Source organism: Pocillopora damicornis, chromosome 2 (genome assembly GCF_964200805.1).
Source record: "Pocillopora damicornis chromosome 2, jaPocDami1.2, whole genome shotgun sequence".
Classification (NCBI taxonomy): domain Eukaryota; kingdom Metazoa; phylum Cnidaria; class Anthozoa; order Scleractinia; family Pocilloporidae; genus Pocillopora; species Pocillopora damicornis.
The window spans coordinates 27290837-27303114 of NC_142671.1; the positions used below are offsets into that span (position 1 = coordinate 27290837).

The window sequence follows — 12278 nt, forward strand, 5'->3', positions numbered from 1 at the left end:
TAACTTCATAGGAAACTTTTCCCTGTATTTTTGTGGTAAACCTGTTATACGAGAAGTATTTATTCTTAATAAATCAGTGAGCGTGTCAAACTCCTACGTCAGTAATTAAGAGTAAATGTCAGTAAAAATCAAGGAAAATTCAAAAAAAGTGGCCACGGTCAAAAAATCGATTGCGCTCATACTTTGTCAGTTTGAAGGCCTAGGTAGGTAACTAGATGAGTGTTCTGCGTCTGTTAGGAAGTCTTTTCAAGGACTTGATAACTTTTCATCTCAAGGAGCAGAGGCATTTGATGACCTGGACAAAGTGGTCGATAAACTGGTTGATTGTGGAAAAACAGAAGTGTGGGCCAGGGAAATGAAGCAACAGTTACGCTCATCAAAGCAATACCTGAAAAGCGACTACAAGGTATTTGATTTATTTCATTACACGGTTTGTTATGAAGTACTTCAAAAGAAAGGCGCAAAACTGACAGAAAGTTGATGCAACAACACAAGCAAATTATTTTCCTAAAGTTCAAATCTTTGAAAATGCATAATATTGATACTTGAACTAGTTCCAGGTCCTCTCGTGCGTAACTAAGGAAGGAATTATTGTCGATAACCTGTAAGTTATATTTATACATTTTGAAAACAAAGGGGGACCGTCGGCCTTTTCAATGTAACTGTTTTATAGAAATAGTAGTTAAGATCAGGACGATATAATTACTGTATTTCCTCCGCTAAGTGCCCGGGCGCTGGATCGAGTCAGGAAGGGGCTCCTAATATAGAGGTTGGGCGCTTGTTCCAAGAGCGATTTACTTAAGAGGAGCTCGCTTATTGGAGGAAATGCGGTGATTGAAATTGTTTACGTTTTTGTTGTCTTCGGCTTGTTTCAGGTCCATGTGGTTGAGTCTTCGAGCATTGCTGATCATTGTAGGACTTACGCCTTAAGTGACTCAACAGACTCTGACTTCCAAGGCCACTGCAGTCATTCACACAACGAAACATGTGCACAGTGTTGCCAGCTGCAAGAAGTTCTAAGCATCTTGGAGAGTGAGTGTTCAAGTGCAGTTTGTAACGAGGAGCAGAAATCGGACATGCTACACGCTGTTAAGCAGGCCAGAAATAATATCTTGAGCTGGAAAGCCCACCAGTTGCGCTCCGTTCACCAAGATCAGGCCAAATGTTCTGTTCTAGCTAACATGAAGAGCAAATGCGACGTGTTACTAGTGCAGGATTGGGCAATGAAATTTATGCCACGAAAATTTCGAGAGCCGCAATCAGACTGGTTTGCTAAGCGCGGTTTACCATGGCACATAACAGTTGCTATTAGGAAGTCGGAAGAAGGCGGGCAGTTTGAGTCTCAAACATTCGTACATGTCTTTCAAAACTGTTTACAAGACAGTGCTGTAGTGGTATCGATAATGCAGGATTGTCTTGTTTCGCTGAAGAAGGAAATGCCGGAATTAGAAAGGGCGTTTTATAAACAAGATAATGCCGGCTGTTACCACAGCGGATACACTATCGTTTCAGCAAAATTTGCAGGCGACATTGCTGGCGTGGGCGCCAAGCAGCGACTATTAAAGGAGACATTGGAAGATATGTAAACGAGGGCAATGATGTGACAACAGCAATTCAGCTCAAAACAGCCATAGAGTCTGGTCCAGGATCTTGCGCTAAGGCTAGTTACGTTACATTCAACCCGTCAAGCACTCGGCACGTCAAATGGGATGGTGTAAGCTTACTCAACAACTTCAAGTATGAGGAGAACGGAATACGAGCGTGGAGGGCATTTAATGTGGGTCCTGGAAAGTTGCTACCGTGGTCTCAGTTTGAAGGAGTTTTGCAGGTCCCGGAAACTCTTGAAGTGGTTGATCCCCCATCGCAGAAATTGAGTACTAAGCCATCTTTCAAGAAGGTGAGACACAGACATGTAAATAAAAAATCTGCAAGTGATCCAAACGCAGCCAGTGATGCCAATAGCCGAGAACAAGAAGATGATGATGGTGAAAACGAGCAAGCCTTGCCGCTTTTCCCATGCCCCGAGGAAGGGTGCATTAAAGCATACAGCCGCTTTGTATCATTACAAGCACATCTAGACACGGGGAAACACAAGCGACTACCTGAACAGGAAACGCTGTATGACAAAGCAAAACGAGGATATGCTTCAAAGCTAATGGATGAAGGTAGCAGGATTTCCACTGTGCAGTTACAATGTGAAGAACAAAACAGCCAATGCTTTTCGCCCCTTACAATGGGATGGGCACTTAAGACAATCGCAAAGAAGACACGTTTTACGCAAAAACAGAATGAATTTTTGAAACAACAATTTGAAATTGGCGAGCAGAGTGGAAGGAAAGCAGATCCGAATGAAGTCTCAAAAATGATGAGATCTTCAAGGGACGAGTTAGGAGCTCGTCGATTTCTATCAGAAGAAGTTCTAACAGGACAGCAAATCACTGGATTCTTCTCACGACTGGCAGCAAAGAAAAGGCTTCCTCCCAGTACAGTGAACCGGGAAGAGTCGGACGAAGAGACCACTAGAGAAGATGACAGAGCATCACAAGAACAGGTAATCCAATCTGAAATCTATGCGCAAGTGATGAGAGAGGTTTCCCTTCAGCACCCCATTGTATCGTCTTCAGGTTACAACATCTGTGAACTCATGCGCATGGGCAAGAAAAAGCTGATGTCACTGAGTGTGGACATGCTGCGCAGTATTTGCGATGAACTTGGTGTGGACGTCTCTGATATAACACAAAGACGAAAGAATCCGTTTATTAGTCGTCTTTCAAAGCTTGTAGGCGAGTGCGGCTGTACCTCATAAGCAGATTAATAAACTGTTTTCTGTTGACTAATTATGCCTTGCGCATACTTGTATACAAGATAACATCATATATTTTCTTTCGAAAAAATCGTTTCATTTGATCGTTATCTTTTTTCAAAAGTGTGTTCAGTGAAGAGGTAGACACACTAATGGTATGGCGACCACCTCAAGGCTGCCACCGAATTAAACCAGCCAACCAGTCCGTAATGTAAGCTAATTACAGTTGTATATCCATTCAAAGTTTTAGGGCTAAAATGTTTGAAATTGTCTCCGCAAGAAGCCAAGAAAAATTCAAAGTAACAAAGCTTGACGTACAAGATTGATCAAAGATCTACTTAAATATAGTTTTGTGGGGAAATGGCCATATTGGAGTGATGCAACGACCGTAATTGTGCTATTAAACATAGACATATAAATATTGATGTGACGTTTCCACTAGTATACTGTGCAAACTGTGCACTTTGTGGGTGGTTGGGGAGAGAGAGTAGTATGGTTGTTAAATCCTTTCCCCCACCCCCTTCCCTCCTTTTTAAATGTCGTAAAAATGACAGTGCACATTATTTATTCTTCGGTGCCCTCTTTGGAAAATTCTTAGTATTTTTCATCGAATATTGTCAAAATTAAACTTTATTTTCTCTATCAATGACAGACTGTAGTGTTGTTTGACAAGCGCAATCAGTAAAACATGCAAGTCGTAAAACTCATAGTGTTTTTAATAGTCGCATTGGACAACAGAATGAAGAGGATACAAAACTCATTGGAGACAGTTCCTGCTTGGTAGTACATTTTTTAGTTGTTATTTGCCTGAGCCCACAGGGACGAGCTATTTTGAAAGGTCAAATATCTTCATGGATTGGAAAAAATATATTCCTATTCCAGTGCGGCTACTTTTCACAGCTCTTGCTGAGTGACCCGAAACATTTTCCTGTATGGTGCAAAAATTAATACTTTTGAACATGATGTATTACTCAGTAAGTGACACAGGCATAATCGGAAAAAAAATTCGAGTGCTTCATGGGACAAACATCCTGCATACTGCTAGGATTGGAATGTCATGTGTGGCATACGCGCAATGGAATAAATGTGATAGAATATTTTTAAGCCTGGTGAATAAATGAGAATGATGTATTATTCAGTAAGTGACACAGGCGTACTCGGAAAAAAAGAAATCCGAGTGCTCTAGGCCATCAGGAGTCGAAACTATCGACATCGTGTCAGGTTATGCCTAAGTGACACGATGAGACGGTACGGGTAGTCATCTCCAATAAACTCGTTGGCTTTTAAAAACACGCAATCTCGCTAAAATCAATTCTGGTTTAAGTCCGGAAAGTTTTTTAGGACTTTGTGCGATGTTTTATATCCTTGTTACACAGCGTGAGCAGTGTGACGAAAGCTGAGTAAGGGTAGAAATTAGCCATTGGAAGTTACTTAGCAAGTGCGTTCGTCTGCGCCGCAAATCCCACCGACAATATTCAAGAACGAGCAAGACGTCGTTGTTATGTATGTCTATTAACTTCGCCAACAACATACTCTGGTAATATGGTTAAGTAGATTTGTTTATTTAGAGAACGATGCAATATTTGCTTTTCGTGGAAACAGTTACTTCCAATTGGTTTTCGACGGCACAAAACTTCTCATACTAAATAAAATCAATTCTAATTGAGCTAGAATTACTATTAGGGTTTTCTTTTTTTTTTCAGCAAGTTAACTGGGAAACCTGGCACATCTTTGAGTAAGATATTTTAAAAATACGACTTATTTAAAATCAACGGATGTAAATATCTGTTTGTTACTGTACTAATTGTCGCTAAGTCGCTCGTGCGTGACGCAGATTAGGGAGCGAACCTGTGAGATTGAATTTCAGCTCGTGGTAATTTTGGTGTTTCATAGTTTGTTTTACCTGTGTAGACAATATTTAACATTAATATATATTTTTAAAACGCTTCAAACCGCTAAAAAAGCAAAACCCTTATGTTTTATGTACAAACTTTGGCCGAGGAGTTAATTTATTCAATAGTGCTTTGTTATGTAGAGTTGTAGATTTCAAAGGCGCTCAATTGGAATTTTATCGAATTTTGATCGGCGTTCATGCAAAAGTGCTACTAGATCCTAAAGATTTAAAACCGTAGACCTAAAAATCAATGACTGAACTGTCTTTGGTTATAATATCAGAGGACTTGAAGAACTACCGGTCAGCTTTTTTCGTCGCTGAGTTTGAATTATTTTACACCTTCGCGTAAATGAGAAAAGTGTGTCTTCTTAATCGGGTCTCAGTTCGCTCACAAATGAGCAGAGATAAAAATAATTCCCATGGTTTGACTAAGGAAGAATCAATGTATTCAATTATACTTAAGAAAGATTCACAGCTATGTAAACGTCTGTGTAGCGAGAAGCTGAAAAGTGTAAAATTTCGAGTTTCCGTTAGGTGAAATCCGAGCTTCCGGTACGGTGACCGTTTTTCGTGGTTTTCTGCCGTTATATGGAATATTTGAAAAAACTAACCTCACATCCTTCAGTTACTTACCTAGGCCTTCAAACTGACAAAGTATGAGCGAAATCGATTTTTTGACCGTGGCCACGATTTCTTTGATTTTTACTGACAATCACTCTTAACAACTGATCAGACATGCTGTGCCACAAGAGTCAAATGTCCCTGATCGTCTATGTGGTAAGCATGGATTGCACACACACGCGCAAATAACGTGTTCTTGTAAAGAACTATAATCAATGGCCCTTGGTTAGGCTTGGATAGTTTGCGTTCGCGTAATAGTTTAAACTGCCAGACTGCAATGCTCATCGGTAAAATTGCATAGTTTGCTCTAAATTTTACCAAGGCTCTTAAATTACGCTCTTAATTATCCTCGGTGGCCAAAACAAAATCGTTCCTTCGGATTGTACGTATTTTCACAAATATGGATGGTAACCTTGGCCTAACGTGTGACGCTAGTTATAACTAATTTATGGAGCATATATATTCCTCAAACTCAGTACAATTTCATTTCTTTACTGAGTCGTAATAATCAAAATAGATGAGCTGCTAAAAGGCATCAAGACCTTAAAAAAACGAGAAATTATCAAGATATACAACATAAGATTTGTATTTAGAGCCAATGAGTTTCACTGAACCTTCCTACAACTGTTCTGCGTATAAATAAAGTTACTGATTTCCCTTAGTTCTGCCCATATTTTTACGTGAACTTTCGACAGAATACTTGCCTACAACACTGCTTATTTTTTATCGTTCTGCCGGTAGAATTGATCCAAGCTTACCCTCGGCAAATCAGAATAATCTTTGCGTTAAAAATTTATCGTAACTTTTCTCACAACCAAAACTACTATAGTGTGTCTCATGCTCGCTCATGAAAACTACACGTCTTAAACGAGCTCAGCCGACTTACCCAAAACAAAAATGAAAGTCCACATGTTAGACATCTTTCCTAGAAAGAAAAGCAAATGGGTGTTAAAATAAATTCAAATCTATCTTATCTGTAAGCCTCGAGTCGGCACCTCAGCATATCTATACGTTGTATACGTTGCGATTCAGTATCATCATCGGCTTCGACCTTATTTCCTTTGTCGCGTGATTGGACCAGAATATTTATGCCTTAACGACTAAGCGTTCTCCCGGCCACTGTGGCTATATCATACGGTGAATGTTTGCACTATTTTACTATTTTATTTGACTTAAAATGGAACGTGCAGGTTAGTTAATATTCCCGCTATTAAAATTGTTCAATTCAAATGTTTAACGCTGTTTCCAAACGTTTCTTGTAATTAAGAGACTTATAGCAAAATCCGGCATATTTCCATTGACTGCTATTTTATCATTGTGTCACACCTACCCCAATTCTAGTAATATTCCATACAGTGTTATTTATGAAAACGTTGCGTCGGCAAATAAAACAAAATTCGTCGTCGTCACAACTTTATTAAGAAGTCAGTTACTCATATAACGACACAAAGCGTTATGTTCTCTTATCCTCTTGATTTTTTCCTTAAATTTTTATCTCCGGCAGTGTAGCATAAGACTCTACTTAAATTAATTTGATCACCAGTTATAACACAAAAAAGCTACGAGATTACCTGAATAGTGTTTGTTTCATTCCTCCGCTAGATTGTTTTATGCTGCAGTCGCACTTACCAACACAACAAATATTTTATTCACGTATACATCAATAAAACCCTAACAGATGTTTCAAGCTGGTGAGGTTATACGTAAGTTGCTAAAGTGGAGGCTCGACATATATTTATCTCACGTAGCCTCTGAAGAAGAGTTTCTCAGCGTGCTTAACAAATCTGAACTGGAAAAAAAGATAAAAACAAAAACAGTGTTCGCACTAGTTGTGGCAAAATAATAACGTAAGTTATTTTTTTAGAGGAGAAAATCTTTCACAAAATGAAGTCAGACTCTAGCCCTCTAGTCATTTCCTCTTTTTTTAATAATTAGCATTTCAAATGTCTCATTCTTATTTTGGAAAGGAAGTTTTAACCCTCGCCAATACCTCATCCTGATCTGTGAATCAAAACATTTATACCTTCAACTTTGTAAACCAAAAATCCATTGCAAGACTCGGTTGTCTTAAGTTAAGCAACGTTCACATGCAAGACTTACCTGTAATATAATTGTAAGTTATATTAAAGAAACATTAATATTTTATTAGAAACAGGCTGGGTAAACAAACTTGTTGTCCTCTTTCCAAGAACTAACAACATGAAAAATAGTTTTAGTCATAGCGGTGCAACCCTTTGGAATAGCTTACCCTGTGACATTAGAGAGTCTGGTTCATTAAACTAATTTAAAGCCCTTCCCTATCATAATTTTAAATACGGCATTCATGGAAATCAGGTGTTTAAGTGGCACATTGTTGTAAGTTAATATAATGTTAGGATTAGGATTTTTAGGTTCTTAGGATATTAGTATTGGAATTTTTTGTACCTGATGAATGTTTTTTACCGCGTATAAATAATGATTAAATAAATAAATAAAGTTAACGAGAAAAAAAAGGGAATGAACCAAGTGACCTTAATGACGACAAAAAACGTTTTAACCTTGACGAGAGCGAATTCAAAGATAACACAGTGAAAAAACCTGTTAACAATGTTATATATTATTCTTTTGTGCTTCTGTGTGTTCACGTGCTCGTCTGTATTTTAACCCCTGTTTATTAGTCCTTTTTTCCCAGTAAATTTGCTGAAAATTGTTATTAGGCTACTTCATCTAAATCCATATTGAAGAAAACAAGCACCCAAGCACCATTTGTCATAATTTAAGATCTGCGCATAAAAACCCGCGCGGAATCTAAACGCTCGAAATTTAATTATTTCCCTATAGAAAATTCAAATCACAGAAAAAAGTGATCAACATTTAATTACAACAAAATCTAGAGGATATCTGTTAACAAATACACAAATCATTAACTGGTCTTATGTACTGGTAGCTTCTATTTTTTATCTTCCATTGTGAAATGACGTTCATTTGCAAGGATTTAGCATATGGTGCAGAGAATCCAGCTCTCATCTTCATCTTCATCGCTCTCTTAATTCGTACAAATTCCTTAGGATATATCTCGTGCGGCCGTCAAAAATTGACAGATTGAAAATTTAAATGAAATTGAGAGCGCTTGAGTCGTGAAATTCAATGTCCCTTTTAAATATTTGCCTTTCGAAATCGCGAAAATAAAACCCCGTCAAATATTATCTCCTCAGAATCGCAAAATTAAGTACCCGCGAAATTTTAATAAAATTTAAAATCACTAAGTTAAAAGTACCTGCTAAATAAATAAAAAGCTGATTGAGAATCGTCAATTTTCTTTTTTTATTTGCGTGAAGACTTTGGGAGGCCGTGGAAGATGTCACTGAAATATTCACATATTTTGTTGCACTTCCTCTCCTAACGAAGAACTTGACACAGAATTCAGTTATTATTGTTTGCCCAATTTTCTCATTTTTGATCAGCTTAACAGGACATTTCATATCGAAATCAGGCTTGTTGACAATTGACTCATCAATAAAAATTCATTTAAGTGTACGCATGCGCCTCTGTTTGTGTTCAGCGGAATGCAAGGAAAGTGAACGAGAAACTTTAGAGGGAACTGTTTGTCTCAGCTCGTTATTTTGCTCCTAGTTTGACTGGTGTCAAGGCTCTCCGAGTTGTTCTGTCAGATAAATTGTGAATCTTTCCCAAAATGCCACAGTGTTATCTGCAAAACAGGACCGTCTCAGTCATGAGAGGACGCGCGGACATACTACAAAGACACAAAGGAAGTGAGAGAAGCTCTGCCATAAGCAGCCGAGACTTGAGAATTTTAATCAGAACTTTCCGAGGGAAAATTGGACTCTAAAAAACCGTGAATTGTTTGGCTGAATAGCAATCATTTTATTTGATGGAGGGCGGGGGAGGGGGAGGGCGGGGGGCGAAAGAATACTTGGAAATAACAGTTGACGAGAGTAGGGGTCTAAAGGTATAGTCAAGAGGTTCTCTTAAAGGATCTTTCCCTGTTAACAACCAATTTCAGGTCAAGTGACCGGTTTATTTCTAAAAATGCTGAAATCAACCTAAGTCAAAACCATATAAATATACAATTACAAAACGAAAATTCCTTGGTTATTTAGACAAAAGAAAAAGAACCTGATTAGTCCACCGTATTTCATAAAAGTGGACTTCTGTTTGCTGCTAAAAATATCATGCGATTGTCTCCCGGCCTACTATTGAGGGATGCATGCTTATATAACGTCGCCAAATTTGCCAACGCAAAAATCATTCTATTCTCAAATCAGTTGTTATAAAAAAAGCCCACACAGATGTTTAAAGCTGCGCGCGCAAGTAATAAAAGTAGAGGTTGTCTCATTTTAAATTCACTTTAGGTAATTTATACATCCCTAACGCTTTTTTAAATTTACTTATTTGGGCTAAATAATTAAGTCTATAAGACCAGAATTAAAATAGTCAGATACCTACATGGTGCCATAGAAAATAATTTTAAGAAAGTTGAACATGTAAACATTTCAAAAAACACAAAATAAAATTCAACCCAGTCATCAGTTTGTAGCCACGGTAAATAATTACTGTGGCTGTGATAGATATTGCACATCTCCATTCAGCATAATCCTCCTTAAAACTCAGATGTATAACTATTTTTCATTTTTCACGATTTAACAGTTCAGTTTGTTGCTAACTAATCCTCCAAGTTCGTTAATACTATCAGGCGGCCGTTATCCTTGGAATTAAATATTCAAAACTGTAGTAAACAAAATTTAAAAATCATCTTTTACTTCCATATGTTTAGTTAGAATTTGAATAACAAAGGTACTTTTCCATTATAATCTTATCTTTGGGAGAAACCATTGAAAGATGTCAACGAAGTCGATGTTATTTTACTTTTCTGTTGATTTACTTATTGCCAAAAAAGTTCAATGGTTTATTCTATTAAATTTCCAAGACTAAAGAAACAAAAACTGAAGCTGGTTTCTAATTTTCATGTGTAAGGAAGATAAAATTCAGCTACTTCAATATATGTAAACAAAGTGTCTTCAAGATAATTTATTGTGTGGGAGTTTGGTTGTTTTGTGAAAAAATTAATTGCAACTTCACTTCAAAAAAAAGGAAGTAAAGTAAAAGTGAGAGGATGTGCTCATACCATCAGACATATCCCTCTCCCCTGAAAATTACACTCAGTTAAATTTAGCATGAGCCAAAAAAACCATGCAACCAGAATTCCACTGGTCTCTGAGGCCTGATGCAACTTAACGCGCAGTGGAACCTCGATTTAACGAACTTCGATACAACGAAGTCCTCGATATAACGAACAATAGTCTTCAGCCCGACCAAAGTTACAGTAAAATGTATAGGAAAGAACCTCGATATAAGGAAATCCTTGTAGAACGAAAACAATCCAGAAGCCCAAACGTATAATAAACCCCGATATAATGAACAAATGTCAACACGTGACAAAAGACAAATGCAAAACAAACCAACAAGAATCAAAATCCTTTAATTCTATAACAATAGGACGTCACAGTTAACAGCTCATTATAAATGCCGACGGCGGTAAGGTAACGACGCAGTTCGTAATTTCGTTCGTATACAGATACGAGAATTTCTTGAAGCCACTAAGTATGTCGGATGGTATATATTATTACTAAATGGTCGTTACGTACATTTGCGTCAGTATAATAGAAAATTCTAAGATAGTCAGTAACGCAATGACAAAACAACGAGATTTGTGATTATCATAAATCCCACGAATGCTGACACTGACACTATTGACACATCTACAGATCCGCTTTATCCTCTCTGTCTCTTATTAGTTACAATAAGGCTTCTTGTAGTTAAACTTGTAAGAGGCAGGAATTACCTCTTTAATACCCTTGTTTCTCTGTTTGCCAGTGACTTCCACTGAAATTTGTCCTCCGTGCTTTTAAAACAAGGTGCTGTAGCTATGTACAGACCTGTACAGCGTACGGTAGCTTCATGTAGATATTAACGCACAAATGTTAATTTCAGTAATCGTTCCGATTCCGAAATGCCCGACGTCACACCACCGAAAAAAAATTTAACCATCCCTCGATTTAACGAACATTATGGTTGTTTTTCCGCAAATTCGTCAAATCGAGGTTTTCGATATAACAAACCCTAATCTGCGTGTAGCTGTACCCCCCCAAAAACAAACAAACAAATAAAAAACAAAAAGAAATTGAAAAGGAAGTTAGGGAACCGTCGCACTAGGCATCTTGTTTTCGGCGGGAAATTGGAACCGGTGAGGACTTCCTGGTAACATTACTAGAAACCACTGTTCAACCGACCGCGGTATTTGCAACGGCCGCCAAGGTATACATAGCTATTCTCGATCGGCTGCATTTCTATAGCATGACGTAAATACTACATTCAGAACAAGGGATGATTTGAAGGTGTGATTTGAATCCAAATGGCTGAGATGGATTTCTTAGTTGAGATCCTGTTAAGAAACGGTGTAAGAAACTGGATAACGGTTGGGAGGCAGCGCACACCGCACACCTATAACGAAATATTAGAACAACTGGAGGCGAAATAAGTCAGAGGATATTGGAAGATAACATGTTATTTAAAAACACTTTGACTTTGTTGACGAACACTGATTGATTGATTCCGAAAGACACACTTAGAAAGACTAAAACTCACAGACTCACTCAACCTACTTACACGTGTCTATTCCATAACAAAAACCACCACAAACTAGCCTCCTGTGCCATAGTTCGCTAATTTATTGTTCAAATCGCATGCCACACATGAACAATAGCGAGTTTAAGAAACGACGACGGCGATGCCGTGGACAACGTCGGTTAAAAAGTGAACCTCTATTTTACCTACGAGTCTCGCGTTACTCTAAAGTCGTTTAGTTTGTTTTTCACTGTTAAATCTATCTGAAACTAAATAAAAAACACCGTTAAATTAGAAATAGAAAATTAAAAAATTAGCCGTCGTCGGTCACGTTCT

The 12278-nt window shown here is 37.8% G+C and overlaps 1 non-coding gene and 1 pseudogene across 2 annotated transcripts in view; both read left to right on the top strand.

Annotated features, from left to right (window-relative positions):
- LOC149050568 (uncharacterized) overlaps positions 1-12278 on the top strand; it is a 195225-nt pseudogene that overhangs the window by 25998 nt on the left and 156949 nt on the right. The gene's annotated exons all lie outside the window — the stretch shown is intronic.
- Positions 238-2842, top strand: LOC113680032 (uncharacterized). The gene is made up of 2 exons (XR_016184224.1): positions 238-406; positions 876-2842. It is a non-coding gene; the product is annotated as an uncharacterized LOC113680032 (transcript).